This window comes from Camelus dromedarius, chromosome 12, assembly GCF_036321535.1.
Source record: "Camelus dromedarius isolate mCamDro1 chromosome 12, mCamDro1.pat, whole genome shotgun sequence".
In the NCBI taxonomy this organism is placed as follows: domain Eukaryota; kingdom Metazoa; phylum Chordata; class Mammalia; order Artiodactyla; family Camelidae; genus Camelus; species Camelus dromedarius.
This window is the reverse complement of record NC_087447.1, coordinates 39,349,879-39,374,971: the sequence shown is the minus strand read 5'-3', so window position 1 is coordinate 39,374,971 and position 25,093 is coordinate 39,349,879. Positions and strand designations below refer to the sequence as shown.

The window sequence follows — 25,093 nt, the reverse complement described above, 5'->3', positions numbered from 1 at the left end:
GAAACTGGAATATAAGCCAGGCCTCGGAGTTTGTCCCAACAGAAGAGGATGAGCTTTTAGACTCCCACCCTGCCAGTCAGTGGCTAGGGGCCACTGTGAGGGCAGGCATACACCTCCCCTAACACTCTAGACACCTTGGCGCCAGTGGGCCCGGGGCAGTTGTCCTGGAGAAGCTGCAGGAAGCAAAAACGTTCCAGAGGGGAAAACAGAAGGAAGCCAGGAAGCCAGGGAGGGGTATAGAGAAATAGTAAAGGGATCGAGGAAATCTGGATGGAGCATCAGCGTCTGATACAGGCACCCAACCCAACTATCTGGGTCAAGATAGACTTCCTGAGCAGGCCGCACCACACCCTGGGAGATGGATGGGAGTTACCCAGCCAAGGATATGTGAGAGGCTTGAGGTGGGGAGATGGTAGAGGAGGATAGGCAATGCAGGGGGCAATTGCCCTGGGACAAGCATGTTCAAGGGGACCCCTCCCTTCCATTGGGTGGCTACTTTTCCGAGGTATGAGCAATTTGTAATTACCCAGATAACAAGGATACCCAACATCTTTCTTAAAAAACAAACAAACACGTACTCCTACTTAGCATCTTTTGAAATCAAATAATGTATTGTTGAGAATCATGTCTGCTCCAGATCTCGGTGCGGGGGCTGTCGGTAACAACAGCTCCTCTATAACCTGCACCTAGGCCACACAGGGTGTCCACTTCTGAGTCCTCATCCAGGAGCACCTGTCTCGCCTGTCACCTCTGCCAAAGCCAGCTGCCCTGGGACCCAAGGCAGGCTACCCCTTCAGAGGAAGGCGCAGTTTTCGATTTGCCTCTCGACTGAGTTCTGTTCTGGGAAGATGGGAGAGGCACACAGCTGGGAGAGGAGGTGAACCTCCTCAAAATTTCTGTTAAAAATATTTTCAAAGTGAAGACAAGTTAGCCTTGTCTCTCGCTTCCTCCAATTCCCCTTTTAATTTTAATAGAAATCTGCCTTTTTGTGGCCTTTGATGCCAGACAATCTATATCTTGGTGACTGTAGCACAGAATAGTTCTGCCTCTGGAACAAACCTAGGATGTCTGTCTCTGCCTCAAATAGGGACACAGTTTTTTGACCTGTAGGATGTCCAAATACCAGTAAAAACAAAGAGCATGAAGTCAGACCAATGTAATGTACAGATCGGGAAACTGAAACACAAAGAGGGAGAGTGATTTGTGGGGACTCACAGGGACAGATCTGGAACATGGGTGTTTGGTCACCTGGGGCCCTTTCTCTCCACTGTTCTGAGCAGGTCACCTGCGGGCCCCCTTCCTGCTCCGACGTGTGGATGGGAGTGAGAGGTGTAGGGATGGGCAGCACCTGTACAGCTTCTGCTCTAGACCTGGACTACACCACCCTGCCTTCCAGAGCTGCTCTGGCCTGGACCCTGACCCTCAGGTCTCCTGTCTTATTGGGTAGAAGGGTAGGGTTTGGTTTTCCTTTAAGAAGTATTATGATAAAACATAAACGTTATTGGGTCTTGGAGACAGAGTCCAGAGTTCTGTTCCTAGAACATCTTGTGTGACATGGGCAAGCCCCTTCCCTTCTCTGGGCGTAGTGTCACCACTTGAAAACTGGGAGGTTTCAACCAGAAGATGCCTGAGGAACTGTTCAGCCTCATCCCCAAGGTTCACCCCAACTCTGTCCCTACTTGCTCCTCTTTGCCTCAGAAAGTCTGGAATTTCCCTTGTTTTACTGTTTGTTTGTCCTTCTTGTGATGCCAGGTTCCCAGTCTCCACCCCTCCTGACACTTATGGTCTCGAGGCTGACAACTGAAATCTGAAATCAAGATTCAGACATCTGAGCAGAGAGGATGTGGGCAGTCACGTTTTCTACAGCTCAGAGTGGGCTGCAATTCTGCCAAAGAGACAGGGGCCAGGCAGGCCAGAGAAACCCACCTAACATCCAGGCCTGCTTATTTGGACTTCTGACTCATAAAACCCATACTTCGTTTGTGCCCAGGAAGTGATGGACACTTTTTAAAATCCAGCTTGATTAGTAATGGGGTGAAACCCTTCCAGCTGAGCTGTCACTGGGGTGCTGTGGCCATCTCTTAACCAGTCTGCCTAGTCCATGTCCCCTAAATGGAAATGTTCTCTTTACCTCTCTGCCATTTGCTCAGTTTCTGCTGAAAAACCTTAGATATGTTGTATGACCAAGTGAAGCTTCTAGTGTTGTGTCAAGTATCCCCTTCATAGATGTTTTCTGTGCCCTTTTGGGTCAAATGGTTGGTTCTTCCTTCATCCTCTCCTTACAGATGTGCGCTGGAGAGACAGGGAGACCAGTCACTCGCTCCTGAGTGTGCAGATGTATGTAAGAGTCCTGCTTCCCCTGGGGGATATGTGGGTACTTTTTGTCCCTTCTGCGTTAGTCAGGGTTCTCCAGAGAAACAGAACCAATATGATAAAATATCTATGTCGTGTGTGTGTGTGTGTGTGTGCGTGCGTGCGCGTGTTTGTACATCATAAGGAATTGGCTCATGTAATTACAGCATCTGTGAAGGCCCAAGATCTGTAAGGTGAGTTGTGAAGCTGAAGACCCCAGAGTGGATTGTGTAGTTCCAGTCCAGAGGCTGGCAGGCTTGAGACCCAGAAAGAGCCGATGTTTCAGGTTGAAGGCAGGGAAAAAAAACCAGTGCTTCATCTTGAAGGCGGTAAGATAGGAAGAATTCCCTCTTACTTGGGGGAAGTTCAGATTTTTGTTCTATTTAAGCCTTTAACTGATTGGGTAAGGCCCACCCACATTAGGGAAGGCAATTTGCTTTACTCAGTCTATCAATTCAGATGTTACTTCATCCAAAAACACTCTCACAAGGAGAGTGGAGGGATAAATTAGGAGTCTGGTATTAGTAGTTACAAACTACTGTATATAAAACAGATAAACAACAAGGTTCTATTGTATAGCATAGGGAGATATATTCAGTAGCTTGTAAAAAGCTATAATAAAAAAGAATATGAAAAAGGATATATGTATATATATATATAACTGAATCACTATGCTACACACCAGAAACTGACACAACACTGTAAGTCAACTATACTTCATTTAAGAAAAAAGAAACACTCTCACAGAAACACCCTGAATAATGTTTGACCAAACATCTGGGTACCCCATGGCCCAGTCAAGGTACATAAAATTAACCATTACACCTTCCTTAAGAAATTCAAAGCAATTTGTTAGCCAGAGGAGTGGAATTTTTTTTTAATGTGTGGGTCTTTCTTAAGGCTGCCAAAACTATGCTACAAAGAAATTAGTAAGAAAATTCCTTCTTACCCTAATGGCAAGACAGCCCATTCTCTGAGACATTTTGCTAATTGAGGCTTATGGCATGATTATTCTCATTTTCCTTATTTTACTGTGTTTGAACTTTTAAAGAATAACCAATTTCCCTGTAAGATGAATTATAGAAGTTTTATCTGATATTAATCCAAGAATGAACCTTCCTTGAGTTTTTCAAATAGTCATTTGCAATTCCTTTCATCAAGAAAACCACACCAAGTGATTAATATTTCTCTATGATTCCAAGTCACCTTACCTCAAAAGAAAAAGAAAATGCTCTGTTGTGAGAATATGGAACTATGCTGTGATTATGCTAAGAAAAATAATCGTATAAGAATCATTTCAAGGAAATAAATAAAAGACAAGCCTTCGTTTGGCCCCTATATAAATGAGAAAAAAAAAAGTTCTACGCTAACATATATATCAAGATGAGGAAAGCTTCACACGACTTTAATTCATCAGTGGGGTCATGATTAAGCTGGTTCTTCCTCCATATAACTCCGTCTGAGTGAGACTGGGGAGTGTTCATGATCCTTCCAGGCGGATAGTGGTAGGAAGTGAGCAGACACTGATTGAACTCCCTGATTCTAAATAAGGGGCTGTAAGCCTTGATGAGGGTCATCAGACTCTGTCTTCACTACCATCACAAAGACGAGAATCAAAGCATACAGAGAGAGAAGTGAAGCCAACCCATCTTGCTCCCCTGAATCTTAACTGTGATCTGTGATGCCCCCAGATATGTGCAGTGGTCAGTGTTCGCTTACAGAAAGAGGAACTCCCCTTATACCTGGCAGTCAGGGAATTAACTTCACAGACTCTGTGGCAGAGCTGAAGATACAGACTCCAAGTCAAGCTTCCTAAAGTGACGCCCAAAAGCCACACTGTAGATGGAGGTCTTAAGGGGCCTGTTGCTCTCACCACGATCAGGAAGTCATTTCCGCTCAAGTGTGAAACTGCACCTGTGCTCCAGAACTGTCCTGCTTCCATCATGACCTGCACCAGTGAAATTAATGCTTTGTGCCCACCTCTCACCCCATGGAATTAATTCCATTTCCCAACCAGTTTAACACAGCATCAGATAGAGGGGGCTTGAATCACACCCAGACCCTTTGCTATAAAGGAGTGTGGGAGGTGTCGTGGTTAGCTTTCAGCCTCTGCAGGGCAGAACAGCACTCCAAGGAGTGAACCCATGATACAGTGCAGGCTCCTGTATTGTCAGGGGAAGCTTGGGTTTGGGGGCACATACTTCACCTATTTTGTCAGTTCCCTAATCTGTAAAAATGGAGGTAAGACTTAACCTTAGAGAATTAAATGAAAACACATATTCAAAGTTTCCATAGTAATAATGTCTCACAAATGAGACTAGGTTTCCTTTAAACTTGAAGGACTAAAAATCTGGGTCATGACTAATATACATCAATCAAATTGATTTCTTTTAGGTAAGCCTGTTTAAAAATTATTTTAAAGCATACATATTCAATGCAGCCACCACTGGATGAGTTTGGACAGTATGCAAGGTGTTGTGGAATACTCCACTTGGCTACACCAGTGGGTGAGGTGTGCTCTGTCTTTGTCTCACAGGGGCTCCCACTCATAGCAGGATGGCTCAAGGTTAGGGGGATCAGAAAAGGCTTTAAAAGGGGATGACTGAGATGAGCCTTAAATAAGGTAAAATAGGGCTTATCAGCCATGTCAGGCACTTACAATACTGAAAGGGGGCACTTGTAATAATTACTTCAGGGCAGCAGACATTAACCACAGCTGCCTTGAGCAGACCAGGATACATTCTAACCTTAAAAGATGCAGCCGTCAAGTCTGTTAGTTTTGCACAAATCCCACAGGCATTATTGAAATCAAAATTGCTTATTTCAGAGTCATGTACTGTCTTGACCTTAGGCTGAGAGTAAGCAATAGGAAAAAAAAAGATGGATTGTATTAGACCATACTTGGTTGCAAGTGACAGAAACACTATTGAGACTAGCTTGGGCAACAAGGGGCTATTTTTTGGGTCACTTAACCCTGGGGTCACCTGGGCTCTGGAATTAGAGAACCAGGACAGGGACTGTGTAGCACTCTCTCTCTCCTGTGCTTTCTCTCTGTCTTTCTGATCTCTGCTTCTCTCTCCATGGCAATCTCATCTTTGCAAACTGACTCTCTCTAAAGATGGACCCATTCTCCTGAAAGTTGCAGGCTTATATCTTCCCTTCATCACCCTCTGAGAAAATCTCTACTGAGTTCCAGTTCAAAAAAAATCCCAGGAAACAATTCTGATTTGGATCATGTGCCAGTTCCCTGGACCAGCTTCTGTGGCCAAGGGGAAGGATGTCTGTTTCCCCTAAAACCATGCTGGAGGGAGGGAGTCAAATGAATGAGGGCTTTTCTGAGATGGGAGGGGTGCTGGGTGAGCAGAATAATACACACTCACAAGAGGGGGCTTTGAAAAGATCTGTATTTCATAAGCATAATCCATCTGTCTGGATATCCTCCATTCAGACTCCTCAATCAAAGTTTTCTTTTTTGGTTGGGACCAAGAGCCCTAATGCTTACCGAAGAGCTACTGTGCTATGGCCTGAGTAGGAAACCTAACAGCAAGGATCAGTTATTCACAAATCCAGAACAAGGAATAAATCCCTCAATTAGCAGAAAAGCAGTTATAGGGGCCACACGACCAACCAGCCATATGTAGATAAATTCCATAATAATTTCAAGAATTTCACAGGGAGAGAGGCTGTCTATGAATGATACAGAGTAAGACCCACATAGACTAGAGGTCACCGAAAACAGGATTTTGATAGGTTGTGAGATTTGAGGAAAGTTCAAGTTCTCTGACCTTCAATAGTCCCATCTCTTAAATAAAATGATTAATACCTTCCTCACTGGTATTGAGAGGGTTACACAAGTTAACACAGATAAAAGGACTAAAGCAATTTGCTTCCTCCTCCCCTGCTCCAAGCCAAGTGAGGCGTTTGTATGAATAATCAAGGAAAGTTTCTGGAATACATAGGTCTAGAAAAGTACTTTGAGAGAAGGAATGCTCTGTTTCCCAACAAGCTGGCATTAAGGGGCAACCCATGAGGATGATTGATATTTTTTCATTTATTACAAAGCTGGTTTGGCACCTCTGCCTTTTCTGTTTACACCCCTGTGGCAATTATCATTTGCACCACTCCCTGGCACAGACCACAGAGGGCATTGTTCAATTAGCTATTGTTTGATGTGTGTGAATTCTGCCCTAACCAGTGACCTAGGGCACTTGATTTAACCTCACTGAGCCTCGTTCTCAAAATTTGAAAAATGAGGTTAATAACACTTTCTTCATAGAGTTGCTGTGCAGGTTAAAGATAAAGTGTAAAAAGCACCTACTATGTGCCGGGCACATTTTAGTCCTAACAGATATTTCCCTGCCTGTTTTCTTCCTGTATCCCGCTCTAACCAGAGCATAGAGTCTGTTAGAAATCTCCGCTCCACTTACATGAGAAGTTTGCAGTCTGTTTTGCTGACCAGTCCAGCGTGAGTACCTCTGTTGAGAACTAGGCATGTCTCTGTCCTTGAAGTCACAAGATTCCCCTGGTCCCCACTTTCATGTCTAGCCAGCATGGGCAGATCTTTTGCCTTGGATAATGGCAACCAGCCTCTAGCCGGGATCCTCATCTAAACTCAGTGAACCTTGATACTATATGCAATGGTCTCTGAGTATTTCCCTGGGAGATAAATGGTGGAGTCTGTGTCGCTCACCTGTGATTTAGCCTGTTATCTCCTCTTCTGGGTCAGCCTCTGCATTGCTATTTTCTTAGCCTATCTTCCTCCAGCTTCTTATCCTTCTCCACAGGCTGCTCCACCTCAGAGGTTCCAGCATTGCCTAGGGACTCAACTCTTCCAGGTTCTAACAGTGAACCCTGACTTCAGACACTCAGGACTATGTCTAGGTTTCCAAAGGACAGCTACAGTAGATTTGCTCCATCAGTCTGTTTCCATGCTATTTGGCCTGAATTATCATTTGTCAGAATTGATCAGATCAACTCATTCTTTACTAAATGTCTTAGGTCAGATTCTTTACAAACAGATCCTGGGATAAGGATGCATGTCCAACTGGTATAATAAGAAAACACTTTCAGAAAAAAAAAAAAAAGAAAGAAAAAAAGTAAGAGAATGGGAGAAGCAGGGAAGTGAAAGGAAAGAGGCCAGCCCAGGGCGAGACTTGGACCAAGTCACAGTCTCAGCCTGACACCACCAGGGAGACTTGGAAGATAAATTATACCTCAGAGTTTATCAGAATGCAAGGCAGGGGAGCTGGGCTCCAAAGGACTGCATCACCGGCCCTTAGAATCAAAAGAACACAGAAGCTGGGAACAAGGTACAAGAAATGGCAAAGGGGGTCCAGGGAGATCTGGGCAGAGTCCCCCAGTGTCCACTCCTCCAAGTTCCCTGTTGGAGGATCATATTTTCTGTTTTCACACCTTTAAGAAAAGAGCAACAAACTGTTTTACAATTCATCACTTTCCAGTGTTCAATGGGGCTAATATTAAGAGCATTCCTCCTTAAAGGGGCTAAAATGTGTATCTCTGTATCTTCTACTCATTAGTTATAAGCAATTAACCAACAATCCATAAAACTCATCAGACATTTGTTGAGCACCTACTATGTGTCAGGAAGTACACTAAGTGCTGGGTTCAGCCTGTGGAGCAACATGGAATAGATCTAATCAGCACATTAAGTAAAACTATTAATGAAAAATTACTTAAAGCTATAAATATTTATAAGAACACAAGTTAGTATAGCTTAAAAGAGCTCAAAATAGCCCAAAATTGTAAATAATCCAAATGGAAATCAACAGGGGACTGAATAAATAAATCATAGTGTATTTATTCAACAGAATACTATGCAGCAATGAAAAATCATGAGCTACCACTTCCCCCCAAAATGTGGATGAAGTTCTCAGAATAATGTAGATCACAAAAGCCTAGGAAAAAACAGTACATATGATTTGCAGATATATGATTTGCAGATGAAACTAACTTATAGTCATAGAAGTCAGGATAGTAGTTACTTCTGGGGCACAAGGGAGCCTGTTTTGAGATTTGATCTGGGTGAGGTTTTCACAGGTACATACATACATAAAATTCCATCAAGCTGTACACATAATAGGTGTGCACTTCACTGCAGGCATGTTATATCTCAATACAAGTTTCTAATTAAAAAAGGATACCAAAAAAAAGACAAGATCGAGAAAATTAAGTAGATTCAGCAATGAACGCAATAGTGCAGGCCATAATGACCTACACGCTTGATGTATGTGTATCATAATTGGCACTAACCCTTCCAGAAGCCATTTGAACATAAATGCCATGCCCTCCCTCCAACTCTTCTCTTCTCCAGACTGAACAGTCCCAGGTCCTTTGGCCGTGTTCAGTGTCCATGCCTCTAGTACTTTTAACTTCCGTCTTCCGTATAGTATGATATATGTCAGTATCCCTCTGGAAATGCAGCCAAGACCTCCAGATATCATAGAGCTGTGCTGAGAATCCGCAGCTACGTTTCTCCTGCTCATCCTTCAGTGTAGCCCAGGACTACTTATGGGAGCCATGTGATAATATGTATTGTCTTGAGCCCTTATCTACCTATCCTCTAAACTAACTAAAATGAACTTCGACTATAGTTATGATTAACTTAAGTGCCTATGTCATTATTATAAGAGCTACAGACAAACCAGTTCTCCATTTTGTCTTTATGACATTGCTTTTATGGAATCTATGTAGAGGACTTATGTTAATATTTGTTAAGTTTTAACTTAGTTTGCCTAATGTTCATTTTAAACCTTTATTCCATCATACAACATACTCTCTATCCCTCCTAGGGATAAATTTTATCATCAGGTCATCAACTTTTGACAAAGGCACTAATAAAACAGTTGCATAGAGCAGGATCAAGGATGGAACCTTGTAGAACGTTTTGGGATCAGCATTTTCTTGGGGATAATTTTCAGCCAGCTGTTTTCAGCTCCCTTTTCTCCATCTGGCTCAAAATATTTTTGTGGAAATCAAGATATATTACATTTATGGCATTTTTCTAATTTTTCTTATCATCTAATAATCCTGCCTCTAAAGCACTTTGGTTCTTAGTTAACCCATGCTGCCTCCTAGTGACAACTGCACTTGCTGAATGCTGTAAAATATTACCGAGTAGTCAGCATTGGGAAATTCTGCATCTAATATCATCCATAATGAAGGAAAAAGTCAGCAATAACAGATAATAGAAATCTGACCCTCTACCAGAACAAGTCTACCATGCTCCATGCTAAGAAGAATGGCTTCCTTTCCTTGAATGGCTGCTTTCCAGTTACCTAATTCCAGCAAGCCATATTCTCATCCAATATGGTGAGAGTGTGGCCCTGACTGTCACCAACAGATGCATCAGTGCAATATTGAGATGTCTCCATTCGTTGAACATTTTCTATGAGCCAAGCCCTGTGTTGAGTAATTTAACGGAGTCCAATCCTAGCGCTCTATTACAGCAATGACCTTACGTCTTTTGTCCTCAATGTCTGCATCTAAAACAGAGATATTGATAACACCCTTACAGACTTGTTATGAAGAGTAAATAAGTTGAGCATCTAGCACAGGGCTCTCCATATAGTAAGAGTTTGTTTTTTCCTTTTTTTAATTTAAAAACAAATTCTTGCTCTACAGCTCATTCTCCCAGGAGAAATAACTGTTACATAAGAAAAATCAAATAATCATTTCAATTTGTGCCTATAGGGCTTTCAATAAAATCCAGCATCCTGTTCTTAAGAATAGGTGATACTCTGCACAGCACCAGGAACTATATTCAATATCTTGTAATAACCTTTAATGAAAAAGAATATGAAAATGAATATATGTATGTATATGCATAACTGGGACATTGTGCTGTACACCAGAAATTGACACATTGTAACTGACTATACTTCAATTACAAAAAAAGAATAGGAGATAAAAACCAAAGAACAGAAATAAGCAGATCCTGGATAGACAAATGTGATAAAGTAATAGGATCTTCTATGTACAAGGTGCTTAGCAATTTGCAAAAGACTTTGCATATATAATTTCATTACTCACAATAACTCTAGGTGGGCAAGTAAGCAGTTATTATTATTTCCATTTTACAAATGGTGAACCAAAAGCACAAGGTTTTTTAAGAGACTGGTCCAAGGTTATGATGGAACTGTGACTTCAACAAGCAAGTTCAGCACTTGAATAGACTGCAGTTGTATTCTGTGGGTAATTGGTATAATTGTCAGCATCCCCTGGGGATCCCTGCTGGAAGGAACCAGTGTTTCCTAGAAATGTTCTACAAGACCTAGAACTATATCTTCAAATGAAACTAAAGTTAATTTTTAGCCTATAAGCTGCAAATTCAGTGGGTACAATTTACAGGGTGATTTCCTAGTCCTTTGTGACAGGGCTATAATAATGCAGCTAATGCATTTTCAGGGAAAACAATTCCACTTAGAAGAGTAGATTTGGAGCTATTTTGTTACACAAAACACTTTGTCTTCAACTTGAGATTCGGGACATCGGGGTGCCAGACCCATCCCTGTCAGTTACTATATACGTGAATTTGGGCAAGTTACTTAACCTTAGTTTCAGTTTCCTCATTCATGAAATGGTGAGTCATGCACAGGGTTTGTTGTATTAAACAAGAAAATGTATATTAAGGCTCCTGCTGAGTGCCTGGCAGATAGTAGGTATTCAGAAATTCATTGTTGTTATAGTTCTCTGCTCCTCATTTTTCTGTATCTTTGTGAGACTCAATTTCATCATCTACAAAATCAGAATAGATCAGTGATTCTCAAGGTATGTGTCCTAGATGAGTATCCGCGGCATCCCCTGGAACTTGTTAGAAAAGTCTTGGGTCCCACTCCAAACCTACTGAATCAGAAACTCTAAGGATGGGGCCCAGAAATCTGTGTTCCAACAAGCTGTGATATCCAGGCTCCAAGATGGTCCCCAGGGAGCCTCACTTCCTGGAATTCACACCCTTGTGTAGCCCTGCCCCACCGTGAACAGGAGTTGGTCTATCTGATGACTAAAATACATCAGAAGTGATGATGTGTCTCCTCCAAGATTATATTACAAAATACACCGTGACTTCCATTCTTGTTTATTCTCTTGATCTTTCACTGGATCACTAGGAAAGCCAGATGCCAGGTGTTTAGGACATTTAGGCAGCTTTATGGAGAGGTCCACTTGGTGAAGAAAAGAGACCTGACATCTAGCCATGTGAGTAAGCCCTTTTAGAAGCAGATCATCCAGTTCCAATCAAGCCTTCAGATGTCTGCAGCCCAGCAAACACCTTGACTGCAGTCTCATCAGAGACCTTGAGCCAGAACCTCTCTGCTAAGCTACTCTTGGATTTGTGACCCCCAGAAACTGTGTGAGATGATACATTTTTGTTATTTTAAGCTGCTAAGTTTGGGGTAATTTGTTATGCAGCAATACATAACTAATGCGCAAGCCCTTTCAGTGATTCTGTGACACACTTAATTTTGAGTACCACTGGGATAGATGATTCCTAAGCTTCTTTCCAACTCAAAAATTTTGGAGTTTTGTGGTCATTATTGTGAATTTAAAAGCAAGAAATGGCTCCCTATCATTATACCAAACAGAAGGACATTGACCTTTGGAGTACTTGGTTTCAGGCCTAGCTGTTGAAAACTTGGCAAAGCTGGAAATTCCAGAGAAGGGCAACTGAGAGAAGTTGCAGCCTAGAGCCACTAATTTCCCATGGATTCTAAGACAAACTCAACTCTTGTTGGAAAAACTCAGAGATGTTAAAGTCTGCAAAACCACAAGGCACATGGTCAGGACGGTGGACTTATTACTTAAGTTCAGGGAAAGCAGAATTAGCAACAAAACTGGAAAGAACTCAGACTCCAGAGTCAGTCAGACTGGGTTCTACTCCATAGAAGCCACTGACTTGGAGAAGATTCAGTTACCTCTTTGAATCTCAGCTTCTATTTGCTTGGTAACGCAGAGATGACAATTCACACTGATCTGCTTAAAGAATCTGCCACAAAGCAGATTTTGAAAGAGCAGTAACGAGCATTGGAAATGAATGCAAGAAAAGGTGGCCCTTTTGTAAGTATCAGTTTATACAAGTCATCTAAGTCATCTGACCTTTCATATTATGAGAAGTAATCTAAGCTAAACCTCCAACTAGAGACAATGTGGGTTTAAATGAATAGGTGAGTTAGTTTATAACAGGCTGTAAGGCAAATGACAGACGTTTGAATAACGCCATATGCATTAGAGGTTGACATCGCAGAGACTGAACATCCCAGCCTCAGACACAACATCCACTGGAACCCTCCCACCACCTACCCCCATCATGGAGCAGAATCCTGAAGTGATGGACCACCAGAGGGCCCAAGGGAGCAGCAGGATTTCTGGTGACCTATTGGGTGGGTAGTAGGGGGTAGGGTAGATGGGGTCATGGCACATCAAAAAACAAGGGAATAATTTGCTGCTTCAGGCTGGCATGGGTCTAGCAGCATTTCAGGATGGTGGCTTTCCCCTCCCTCCAAGCTTGCGTTGGAGCTGAGGAGTAACTCCTCCGATAATCTACACCCACTTTACTGACAGCCATTGTCCCTGGGTACAAACTCCCCCTTGGACATGACAGATGTACTAAAAATAATCTGTACATTGTTGCAAACAACCCCCTTCCCTTCAGGAAAGGGCATCCTGCCTTCCATTGTGCTCCCTGCCCCACAGCTGCCCCTGACATGCCTTAGCTGTTTTCTAGCACAACGCCACTGTTTGGGAAAACATTCTCATCTGGTTACACGACTGTTGAAACTTGCCTGTAAAACGATGAGCCATTTGCAGCAGTGCCACAGCGGAGGGAGTTAGTTGCTATTAAAATCGTGTTCAAACCAGGGCGTTGCCTAGGCGCCGACTTCTGGGGAAGCTGCCTGCAGGGCTTTGGCTTCCTAACAAAGACTTGGAGATGGCAGGATCTCAGTGGGGTTTCTAAATCCTGGACAGAGAACTTGAGGGGAAAAGTCGCCCCTTGAGGGGAAGAGACCACTTCAATTCCTCTGTCAGGAGAACCCCCTGGGTTTTAAGATTTTCTCATTCCCAAGAGCCAGATGTGGCCTGAAGTGTACAGATAAAGTAGGGAACTTTCCCGATAGGGCCAAGGAGAGAAGGAAAGTGAAGAAAAACATGTCAGTGACCCACTTTTCACTTTCTCCATTATATGCAACTGTTCATAAACCCTGAACACTTATCCCAATGGCAATTAGTACCCAAACTAGCATGTTCCTGCTTGTAATTAAAAGTTGTAAATGGTTGTAATGTCAGCCGTGTGTAAATGGTGGAGTGACATGTGCGTGACGCATCCCAGAAAGACATGCCCACACTTTTGTGTCAAGTCTGGATTAGCCTGACAGAGGGGATCATAGGCATAAGTAACGCAACCAGCCAAGGACCTGAAGTCTCTCCTGTTTTAGTTTGGGAAGTATCTGAGCACGGGTCCTCAGTTTCCAGTGGTGTTTTTCTCCAGCTCATGTTAAATTGGTTTGCAGTCTCTCATCCCACCCAGGCTCAGCCGTGCAGGTGGTGGGGGTGGAGCAGCAGGTAGGGAAGGAGGGGAAGGTTGACCTTATCAAGAAGCTCCTTAGAATTGTCTGTAGATGAGTGGCCTTCACACTTTCCTTTTATTGGCATTCCTTCTAAAAGATTTTTGAAAAACTATGTACCTAGTTGTATATTTTTAAGTTGACAGCTAAAATATTTCATCATTAAATAGCCATAAATGATGTAATTTATGGTACATTGTAAATATTAATTTTAAAAATTAAGCTGACATGTTATTATTTTAAATGTATCCAGTGGCATGTACATATCATAAACCTTAGTTCCCATCACCAACCATTTGAAGAAATACAAATGCAAATCTTTTTTAGTTGTGTAATATCTAACATTGTGGTTTTCTTGAATTTTGATTTCCATTCCATTTCACATATGGTACTTTAGCCTAAGTATGGTTTTAGTCTAAAATTTCTTACTGATTAGTCAATACTTTTTCTGCAACAAAAACTAAGTATACAAATAGAAGATTTTATTTATTTTTATTTCCTGTGACCAGAAGTCTGTAATTTGTTATCTAATAATCTTTTTATAAAAAGCAAATAGAAAAAGAGGCTAAATAAGTGTGCAGAAAAATTTGAAACACTTCTTGCCTCTCACATGTTACTTTTTCTCTTAAAAAAAAAGAGTAACGTTGGGCTTTTTGGAGACAAAGACGAAGCTTATCACCTCCTTTTCCTTGAAATACAAAATAAGACACGGATCAAGACCAAAGGAATGAGGGTTCTTGCCAAGTTCTTTTCTCTTAATAAAAATGGAGAAAATGCAGAGGGCCCACCTCCTAGGAGGTTAGTATATCCCAGTATGCTTTTCATGAAAGTTGAGAATCCTAATTCAGTAGGAGAGACAGACAGAGAGATAGTAGGACTTTGCCCTGAGTGATAGCTAAGAGAGGAAATGGGGCATGGCTTCCTCCCACCTGCCTCTCTGCTGTACTCTAACAGGCTGTGCTGTCGGAAGTAAGGTATTCCTTGACAATATTTGGGTGATGACTGAGAGAGGTGGCTAAATGAAAATTATCACCCCCATACCACACTCTATAATACATCTGACTTTCCTAATAGCCCAGTGTGCACCAAAATCTGCTTTTCTATAGCCACACTTTTCTCTTAATGGAAATATGTACTAAGTAGAGAAAGAGCCCGATAACACAGCAATGGTGCCTTGATTAAAGGAGGCTTCATAAATACCAATATTTCAAATTATCCTGTTGTTTGGAATCCAGGACTTTTCATTCCAAGGCAAAGCCCTAGAGTAAGATGAGGGAGGAGAGGGGATGACAGGTGCCCCTTTCTTTTGTAAAATAAGAGAACGGCCATTGTGATCTCTGTTCAAATGCCAAAGAACACCCCCACACCCACATGCCTCCGTGAGAGTGTTTGCCAGCAAAACTAGAAGAGGCACAATCTCCTTCCACTCAGAGGAGTGGCTTCCATTTCATCCTGTTTCCCTTCCATCTGTTGGATCTCGTGTGGATACTTCTGACTGGCAGAGCCTAAGTCTCATGCAGAACCCTAGGTGTATTGGCAAATACAGGCTTCTTCTGTGCAGCCTCTGCATTATCAGAAAGCATCTTGGGTAGGGGGAGGGTATAGCTCAGTGGTAGAGCACATGCTCAGGATGCACGAGGTCCTGGGTTCAATAGCCAGTACCTCCATTTAAAAAAAAAAAAAAGCATCTAGAAGAAAATTGGGATGGATATTGAACAATCTGATCCGTGGTATCCACACAACTGGAAAAGCCTGTACAGTGATGGCTGATCCTTCAAAGATGGAAAACTTACACGAGTGCCTCAAACTCAACAAGAGACAAACTGACTTGTTATCATCTCCATTCCTGCTTCCCAAACGCCTTAGGCATGTACCACCCATTTCCTCTCCAGGGTTCCCTATCTCAGTGGAGGCCCTAGAATTCACCAAGAAACTGGAGTATCTGTTTCTGTTATTTCCCCCTTCTCCCGTCCCAGCCCACCAGTTCTCCCTCCTTGGTATCTTTCAGATCTGTTCCATCCCCTCCTGCCTTGGGGTCAATGTCTTATTTAAAACCTTTACCCTCTCTTACCTCATTGTTTGTACTCAGTCTCTAATGTGCCTCCCTGCCACCAGTCTGTGGCCTCCAAAATGATGCCAAAGTAATATTATAAAACCATTAATTGATCTGATTGTATTATTCAAAGACATTCTTTCCCTCGAGCAATGGTTCTCAACCCTGGCTACACATCACCTGGGGAGATCTTGTGGCCCCACTGGCCAAGCTACTTGACAGATCAATTAAATCAGAATCCCTGGGTAAATATGTTAAAAACTCCCCAACCAATGCTCAGCCAAGATTGAGACTGCTGTTGCATGCAGGAGGTTATTCTCAGTCTAGCTCCAGATCTTACTCCCAACATCCAAGCTTTAGCCACACCAAATACCTTTTGGTCCCAAACATGCCCTGCTTCTCACCTCCCTGACTTTGCATGGCATGCTCCCGCAACCACCTCAGATTCTCTTCCTCCTCCCTCAACATGGATACTCCTACAGGTTTGCGAATTAATACTATCCCATCAAGGGTGTGCATGCCACACTTTGTACATTTCCATCATTACAGCACTTCTCACACTGTGTAGTAATTGGTCTATGTGCATGGTTGCCCCCCTCATTAGACCCTGGGCTCACTAAAGACAGAGAACTGATTCATCTCTGTCTCTCCAGTGCCCAGCACATTTGGGCTGGTTCTCAGCACACATGGGCTAAATGAGTGAGTGAGTGAATGAACGAGGCATAGATGAAGCAGTTGACTCTGTGTGTTTCACCCACTCCTCCAATTCATATTGCTGTACTAAATGTTAATTTTTGAGAAGACCACAACCAATTTTTTCTCTGTCAAGTATTCCCATTTGCATATCTGGAGCCAGAGGGGAACATTAAAACAAGTAATGAAAACCATGCAACATGATGTGATATTAATATCCAATTCTGCCTTTTTTGGGGTGAGGGAAATAAATATCTTCATTTTGGTTGTATTCAATTGCTCAAATGCTTATCTCTTTTTTAAGCTATTATTGTTTGGTAATCCTAATCTGGATTCCTTACATCAGAGTGCATACCTCTAGATATGTCAGGGCTCTTGTAATAGTTACAGAAAAGTCTCAGTCTCTTCATGTGCAGTTATTCAAGCATCTTCTACCTGTAATTCAATAACTGATTATTCTGTTGCAAGTCCCCTGCTGACATCCCTCGGCAATACTAGAAGTGTATTTTTCTCCTCCTAAATCTGTTGCCTTCGTTTCTCTCTTTCTTGCACGATCTCTTACTCTTGCTCTTCATCCCACCCCACCCACTCCACCGTTTCCCTGAGCATTCTTCCCTCGCCCTCTGTCTTTCTGCAGGAGAGGTCAGAAATTAGGTGGGAGTAAGCATCCCTTGCAAAAATTTCCCAGCTCGCAGAAGTCGTTTACCCCGATTACTGCCTTTATTGCTTTCTCACAGACGCTCGGTAGAGGACCCGAGGCTTTTCTGATGAACCGTTCAGTGGCCATCAGGTAAGGGCTGCACTCAGAGACCTGGGTAAAGATCGTCTCCTGAGCACATCTCAGGAAGCTCAGCCTTGCCTTCGGGAAGCCCAGTGACAACCTTAACCTACTGGGAAACTCTCTGGCACATTAGAGTAACCTGGGGAGCTACTAAAATGTTAATTATGGGGAAGACCCACATATAGCTTCTTGTAATTTTTTTCTTAATTATAAAAATAATATATCAGCATTCCTTAAAACTGGAAAATATAGGAAAGTATACAGAAAAAATTAGAAATTCCACATAATCCCATCAGTAAGACAAAAACCACCATTAACTCTTAAATTATGTGTATTGTCTTCTATGTTTTTTTCCCTATGAATACACACACATGGAGAAAGTTGGGTTTTATATAGTTTTATTTCCTGATACTCACTGATACTGTAATATAAACATTTCCCCATGCCATTAAGATGTCTTCATAAACACAGATGTAACTGACACATAATATTCCATTTTATGGGGGTACCATGATTTCCCACCATTCTGACATTGTTGAAAATTTATGTCGGTTCCATTATGACCATAAATGGCTTTGTACATTATTCTTTCTACATGTCTCATAGTTTCCTTAGGCTAGATTTCTAGAAGTAGAGCTATTTCCTTAAGGAGTATGAATATTTTAAGACAATTGATAAATATTGCCAAATTGCCCTCCGAAACCTTCCAACAATTTACAATGTAAACGTGTGAAAGTGTTCATCTCACCAAACTCTTGGCCTGGCTTAACCTTGCATTATCATCAATAAAATGAACACTGTGTGAGCAAATAAGTGGCAGAGATTTTTTTAATGTGCAGTATATAGATAATCCTTTCTAAATCCTGGAGTAATAGAATTTTTAGCCTTTTCTGGACATAATTTGTCAATGTATTAATCAATAGAGGATAAGCTAAGGTAACAAATAAACCTCAGACCCTCAGCGGTCTAGCATTTGAAATAGCTCATTACAATTTGATGTGGGTTGGGTGGGTCTTCTCAGCAGCTCTCCACCCGAGGAGGACTCAGGAAGCAGAGGCTTCTGTCCTGTAGCCCTGCCTCCCCAGAGTGCTTCACTGCCAGCCCTGCGATGGGAAAGGCAGGGTGGGGGGGCACACCCACTTACAGCTGCCCCAGACCAGAATTATGCATCGCCCTTCTCTCCCATACCCTGAAAAATAGTCATTCAAGCCCCCATCTGGTATGATTGAAAGTTAGATCCCTGGGGGTTTCTGAAAATTTGCCAACTAACACTCAAGCGTCCATAAGCCTGTTTTGGTTGTTGGTTGTTAAACTCAGGCACCTTGCTTGGAAAATCACTGTACTCTCTGTGTGTGGTTCCTCTTTGTGTGGAGGGTTGGGCCTCTCCGGGATGTGCTAAGTTGCCGCACTCGTGGGCACACACCCATGCCTCTCCCCTGGATGCCAGCTTCCAGCACCGGTAGGTCCGGGGCTCAAGCTATTACTGCTGGTCAGCCTCTTTATTTCTCAACCTCGTTCTCCGCTGTGTTCACTATCGGGCGTGCTCTCTCCACGTGGAGGTGGCTGTCAGCTAACGTACAGTGGGCATAGCAGTCCCAACAGCAAAAGAATGCCTCTTTTCCAATAGTTCCTGGGCAGGAAGCAAATACAGGGGTCAGCTACTGTGCCCAGACCAGTGGGAGCTGTCTGGAGATAATATGGTACAAGCAGAGCCAGCATCAAGCTAGGATGGAATATAGGAGCTGGGAGCCCCTGGGCCAGAGATGGCAAATATGGGACAGATGTGCTGCCTTGCCGACACTCCGTTCACACATAGCAGACATGCTAATTAACCCCAGCCCTCTTAACTGGGATTCTAGGGCTCCCCTCCCTAGAACCCTTTCAACACAGGCTCTACCAGTGTGAGCAGTTGAAACTAGTGTGAGTAGTTAATGCATCTCTGCATTAAACTCTGTATTCAGCCAGTAGGTTTCTTAACACATGATAGGTACTCAGTAAATACTAATTTAACAAAACAAAACCAAAGCTACATTTGGTCCAAGGAATGAACTTAGTAACAGTGGTGGATTCATTAGGAATGTGAACTGTCGTGGAATTTGAGGCAAGTGCAAAAGCCAGGAAATCACAAAGAGTCAAAGCCCAGAAAGTAACTGCAGTCACTTGGACTGGACTGCTACAATGGTCAACTGGTCTTCCTGCCTCAGCTACTGACCCTTCTCACTCCTGACAGTGCCTTCTCCATGCCACAGCCAGTGGTCACTACCTAGCTGAAAGCCTTCTTTGCTTTCCCATTGCTTTTAGATAAAGGCAAGATACTTCCTATGTCTTCCAAGGCTACCAGACTGAGCCCTTGCCTCTTTCCAGGCTCACTGAGCTAGGGTATTTTACATACACTATCTCATCTAATCTTCACTCCTCTTAACCAGACTGGTTAAACTGATTTTGTAGGTGAGAAGTTCTCACTTGATCCTCAAGGAGATTATGTGAATTAGCCAAAGTCATGAAGCTGCCAAGTTTCTCAAGTGGAATTTGAATCCATTCCTGCCTGGTTCTGAAATTTGCATTTAGGAATAGGTGAGGCATTTATAATTCATTCAGCTTAATGTGTAGTAGGCATTTTCTTTTTACCAAAACAGCAACACAAACTGGCTGTTGGCCCATTGAAATGCACTCATTCACACACACACACACACACACACACACACACACACACACACACACACACACACACACACACACACACACTTTGCTGTTCGGTTCACTTTCAGTCCACTGTGTCAGCACAGTGTAGACTGAGCTTTCTAGTGTGCATTAACTAGAGCGAACTTCCCAAAGAGGAGAACAGACAAAAGTACTGTTTTCCTTTGGTTTTTTTTTTCCCCCTCTCTTCCTTACTTTTTTCTTTTTTGTGCACAATTTTTTTTCTTGTCTTTATGGATGAAAGGAGGGAATTCAGGAAAGTGTCCTATCCGTGAGCCAGCCGTTTTTTGAGTGGGGACCAAATACATACAACCACGACATTCTTTTCTTCTCCACCTCCTCTCCGCCCCAACTTCCTCCAAAGGTTTGGTTCGGAGTGAGATTTTGCTCCAACTGCAGAGGGAGGCCATCTCCTATCAGACCAGAGCCACACTTGGAATGTGAATGCCCCGGGCTGAAAAGCGCCTTTCACTAGAAACTCTGGAGCTGGAGTCTCTTTGGCCTCGATTGACAAGGGCAACCATACACCAGAGGGCAGCGCCTTCTCCCTGGCATTGCCATTTGGCTCAGCTGCAAAGACTAAAGAACTAAGCCTCAAAGGACGAACAGTGTTTTCCTGCTGGACAGAAGCCCGCGCTGACCACGTGAAAAGTAACATTTCTTTCTGTCCTACAGCCCACTCTGGCTCTGCATGCAGGAACCTGATGCTCCAGTGAGGCTGTGTGTTGGACTGGGGCATGCAAAAAGGGTGTGGAGCACTCCCTTAGCACTCACCACCGCGCTGGCGGGCTCTGAAGGTAAACAGCGCACCCTTTCCCAGAAGGGGTCCGGGTCTGTTGCAACATTTCACAGGCACTAATCTCAGAGAAGAGGTGCAGAAGGTCTTCCAGTTTCCTCCTCCCAAAGTAGGCACGCTTTTTTCTATAAACTCAAAGGGACCAACAAGCAAACTTCACACATCTCCACAAGGCTTCACACATCTCCACAACCTCTTTAGGTGACTGCCTGTGTCCTTGAGGGAGCTGAGTTCTCATCTGTGCTAGGAGAGATCTGATTGAAAGGGAACAGCTTCAGCGGCCACTGCAGAGGGCAGTCTGCCCCTGAGAGTCCTTCTAAAGATCAGTCAGAAGGGGAGTAAGCAGGGCAGAGAAGATGCACCTAGGCACCAGGACCTCGGTGCCAAGGAATTACACAAGGTTTGGGGGTCAACCACGGCTCACCATGCCCTGTGGTTGACAGAACGCCAGCTGTGGGCATCTTGAGTGTCATCAGAGCAAGAGAGCAACAAAGGAGGTCAGTCCCAGTCATGGATTTGAGTCTCGAGAAGCTTCTCCAAGGAATGAGTCACCTAAGCATCCACTCTGTCCTTCTGTGAAGTACATCCTAGCCTCCCAATTCTGATCTGAACACAAGGAATCCAAGTTTCTTCTGAGTCCACCCTGGGTCTGCTGACAGTGACACTGTCTAAATGGGCTGGAGAAAGGAGTAGCGAACAATGAGGAAATGCACTTGACTAAAAAGTACATGGAAGCGTTGGGGTACATGTATCTTTTCAAATTAGTGTTTTGTTTTTTTCAAATATATACCCAGGGGTGGAATTGCTGGATCATACGGTAGTTCTATTTTTTTTTTTTTTTTTTTTGAGAAACCTCCATACTGTTTTCCACAGTGGCTGCACTAATTTACATTCCCACCAACAGTGTACAAGGGTTCCTTTCTCTCCACATCCTGGCCAGCATTTGTCATTTGAGTTCTTTTTGATGATAGCCATTCTGACAGATGTGAGATGATATCTCATTGTGGTTTTGATTTGCATTTCCCTGATGATTAGCAATGCTGAACATCTTTTCATGTGCCTGTTTGGCCATCTGCATTTCCTCTTTGGAACAGTGTCTATGCAGGTCTTCTGCCCTTCTTTAAAATCAGGTTGTTTGCTTGTCTGATGTTGAGCTCTATGAGCTGTTGGTTGTATATATGTTGGATATGAACTCCTTATTGCTCATGTCATTTACAAATATTTTCTTGCATTCAGTAGGTTGTCTTTTCATTTTGTCAATGGTTTCCTTTGCTGTGCAAAAGCTTTTAAGCTTAATTGGGTCTCATTTATTTATTTTTGCTTTTATTTCCTTTGTTTAAGGAGATGGATCCAGAAAAAATAGTGCTACAATTTATGTTAGTGTCCTGGCTATGTTTTCCTCTAGGAGTTTTATGGCATCCAGTCTTACATTTAGGCCTTTAATCCATTTGGAGTTTATTTTTGTCTATGGTGTTAGAAAATGTTCTAATTTCATTCTTTTACACGTAACCGTCCAGTTTTCCCAGCACCACTTACTGGAGGGACTATCTTTTCTCCACTGTATATTCTTGCCTCCTTTGTCATAGATTAGTTGACAGTAGGTGTGTGGGTTTATTTCTGGGCTCTCTATTCTGTTTCATTGATACACATGTATGGACTTGGGGAGCATTACACTAAGTGAAATAAGTCTGACAGAGAAAGACAAATACAGTATAATATCACTAATATGTGGAATCTAAAAACATACAACAAACTAGTGAATATAACAAAAAGGAAGCAGACTCACAGATGTAGAGAACAAACTGGTGGTTACCAGTGGGGAGAGGGAAGTGGGGAGGAGCAACATAGGACCCCTGTCCTGCTGTTCGTGTCCAGGAGACTGGCAGGTCCCCTTGGCAGCCTGCCCAGCACCTTGTCACAATAAGCATATAATTAACACTGCTTTTCTGAAAGAAGAAAAATCACTTAGTGTTCTTTAAATGGCTTGAAATCTGCTTTCCAAAAGACCAGGGCACGAATCTTTTCCTTTTCAGTGTTAACCTCTGTGATAAACAAAAAGACTAGCCTTCCCCTAATCCTCCTCCTTCCGGTTAATCATCTAGCCATCCAGTTTCTCAGAAAAAGAAAAATAACATTAGTGCCATTCTTAATTTTTTCTCCTACTGTCACATTCAGTTCTCCAGCAAGCACTATCCATTCTCCCTCCAATTATCCTGAGCCTGAGTGTTCTTACCATCTCTCCTGCTGTCTCCAGATCCAGGCCAGCATCCTTTCTCTCTTAGTCTACTGTAACAGCCTCCAACACGACCTCCCCACTTCATTCTTTCTTTCCATGTGCCCCACACTTCGCTCTCTGCATAGCAGTCAGAGTGGCCCTTTAGAAACATCAACTGGCTCAGGGCACTCTGCTTCTAGACCCTCCATTGCTTCCCTGAACACTTAGAAAAAAAATCCGAACTCCTTTCCATGGTATCAATTCTTTCCAGTCATTTCAGGAGGAAAAACTTAACACTATTTCATTTTGATTAAGCAAATGCCACTGAACTTAAGAACAGCAGAGAATAATGTGTTCCATTAAGGCTGGTAATTACCAGGAGATGGGGCTCATTTTTTGTCACCTGAATCTGATGAGAGGGAGATGCTCTATTCCTGCTGTTTGGTCCTTCATCTCGGAGCCACATGCAGCAATCCCCTGCATGCACATCTCCTTGTCTGAGGTCAAGAATGTCTGTCTGTTGCTCAGGCTGCTGACATGACCCAGTTCTCTGTGAGCTTGTGAGCTGACAATGGGGTCTGGCTAAGAAATGGGCTTCACTGCACTGGATGGTCCCTTGCATATATAATTATATATAAATGACTCTCTAAGGTAGCAAAATATAAGGAATGCTTTAAATGGCCTTTGCTAGGGCTGTAGTAACAAAGTACCAACAAACTAGGTGGCTTAAAACAACAGAATTTTATTGTCTCACAGTTCCAGGGTCTAGAAGTCTGAGATCAAGGTGTTGTCAGGGTTGGTTCCTTCTGAGGACTGTGAAGAAGAATCTATTTCATGCCTCTCTCCTAGTGTCTGGTATTTGCTAGCAATCTCTGGCATTCCTATGCTTGTAGATGCATTACCCAGGTCTCTGCCTTGAATGTTCACTTGGTGTTCTGTGTCCATGTCTGTCTCCAAAGTTCCCCTTTTCATAAGGACACCAGTCATCTTGGAGTAAGGCCTATGTTAATGACCTCATTTTAACTGGATTACCTCTGTAAAGACTCTGTCCCCAAATAAGGTCATATTCTGAGGTTACAGGAGTTAGAAGTTTAACACGGGAATTTGGGGGGCACAATTCACCCCATAGCATGGTCTATCACTACACCAATAAAATCACTGCTAAAATAAAAAATAGATGAGCCCTTGGTTTAAAAACAAACGCATCCCACAAAAGTATAAGACTGTTGTGTAGATTAAACAAAATAATGCACATAAAGTTTGGTATTAGATACTCAATACATCTTAGTTTCCTTCCCTTCCTATCCTTCCACATCGCTAACCAGTTTTTTCTCAGATGAGAAGTGTTAAAGGATAATTTTCTTTTTGGAAAAAAAGATAAAATCATGACTGTCATTCAAATAGGAAATGAACACAAATTAAAAGTTTCATTTAACTCACTGAATAATGAGAGAACCAGTAAGATGTTACAAGTGGCTCAAAGGAGAATTCAAAGAATCACATGTATAGAGATAATAAGGAATATTACTGAAGTAAGTTTACAAAGAGGTGCAAAGCTACTCTGTCTGCACAATTCATTGGCATTTTAGAGATAAGAAACATTTGCATTAACTTTTCTACAATTTAGAGATTTGCAAATTGGCTCAAATACAGTGAAAGGAAGAGATACCCAAAGGGTGCACTAGGCAGGACACCCAGTAATTTTTTTTTTCATTTCAAATCATTTAAACAGTTTTTCTTGACAGAAGTAAACCTTAAAAAAGTAAACCTTCTTGGCTTTCAGTGTTGAGTAGCCTTCTATTAACATGTTTGTGGTAATACATAGCCATGGGTATTTAATTCTACCCTAAAAAAAAGAAATTGAAGTTTAGAAGTAAACTATTCGGCAAAGCTTTGTTTTTAAAGTATTTGGTCATCTAAATGCATT

The 25,093-nt window shown here is 42.6% G+C and overlaps 1 protein-coding gene across 2 annotated transcripts in view; it reads left to right on the top strand.

Moving 5' to 3' along the window:
• The window catches only part of BMAL1 (basic helix-loop-helix ARNT like 1), a 354,823-nt gene that overhangs the window by 147,728 nt on the left and 182,002 nt on the right, over nt 1-25,093 (top strand). Inside the window, exon 2 of one of the 2 annotated variants that reach the window (XM_064492560.1) lies at nt 20,831-20,952. The exons of the other annotated variant lie outside the window; for it this stretch is intronic. The gene's annotated coding sequence lies outside the window, so the exon portion shown is untranslated. The remainder of the gene's footprint in view (nt 1-20,830; nt 20,953-25,093) is intronic. 2 annotated transcript variants of the gene reach the window in all.